Source organism: Colias eurytheme, chromosome 7 (assembly GCF_061535395.1).
Source record: "Colias eurytheme isolate Ceu_HAF_F1 chromosome 7, ilColEury1 Martin Lab GWU primary, whole genome shotgun sequence".
In the NCBI taxonomy this organism is placed as follows: Eukaryota; Metazoa; Arthropoda; class Insecta; order Lepidoptera; family Pieridae; genus Colias; species Colias eurytheme.
The window spans coordinates 1,928,065-1,929,111 of record NC_142986.1 but is presented as its reverse complement, the minus strand read 5'-3'; the positions used below and the strand labels follow the sequence as shown (position 1 = coordinate 1,929,111).

The window sequence follows — 1,047 nt, the reverse complement described above, 5'->3', positions numbered from 1 at the left end:
TTGCTTAGATAGATAGCATCTACGCAAACCAAAAAATTAAACAATATTTTTTTGTCATCAATTTACAGTTGACCGCAACAGAAAAACGACATCGAATCATGAGAAATAAAATAAAAAATACAGTACGTAAAATTTTTGGCAAATACGTCCGATCTTAGCCGACCCAACTATAAACAAAAAAATTGGAAAACATCAATTCGAAAAAGATCATATTATTATAAAAAATGTTCTTTAATTACCCCTGGTGGGACTCGAACCCACAATCCCCGGCTTAGGAGGCCGATGCCTTATCCATTAGGCCACAGGGGCTTATGGTAGAGCTGCGAAATTTGTTTATATTTTGTATAACTTACGAACTGTTTCAAGTACCTTTATAAAAAAACTGCTTCCATAATAATAATTAAGATTACATGATAAAGGCGTGATAGCTATAACATTGGGACCCAAGATTGGGACATACATTACATTAAATATCATTCTACACAAAAATAGGGATAGAGCTCTCTAGGCTCTAGCTCTCTCAAGAGCATTCTTTAGTGATTAGGTACTGTGTAAACGAAAACTCATATTTGGTGTTGCATAGAATCTTTTCGAACGCACTAAGAACAACGAAAGAATGCTGTACGCCTGTTTACACTAAAATAATTTGACTTAGTGGGTTTAGAATGAGCATTCGCTCGTTTGATGTAAATTCACCGATAGAGATTGATTAACCTTTAAAAAATATTATGTTGTCTATAGAAGAGTGTATTGTGTAGGTTATGGTTTATGAAATAATCTTTGTTATGGTTTATGAAATAATCTATGGTCTTATACATATAATGCGCTATCCAGTATCTATGTTTCTTGGACGAAACCTTGCTAATTGCTTACGGTGCGCTCCTGTAGAAATTTCACAATTTATTCTGCTTCTTCGTTTCCGTCATGTTTCTTATTCAGCTTAAGTTTTTCCTGTCTTTTAAAGGCATATGAAATTAATTAACAAAAAATGTTTTCTATTATTACTATTCACATACTTATCTTTAATGATAACGTTTATCTTAAAAA

The 1,047-nt window shown here is 32.6% G+C and overlaps 1 non-coding gene across 1 annotated transcript; it reads right to left on the bottom strand.

Moving 5' to 3' along the window:
• Positions 1 to 236: 236 nt before the first annotated feature.
• Positions 237 to 309, bottom strand: TRNAR-CCU (transfer RNA arginine (anticodon CCU)). Its single transcript has one exon. It is a non-coding gene; the product is annotated as a tRNA-Arg (tRNA).
• Between the last annotated feature and the right edge of the window lie 738 nt (positions 310 to 1,047).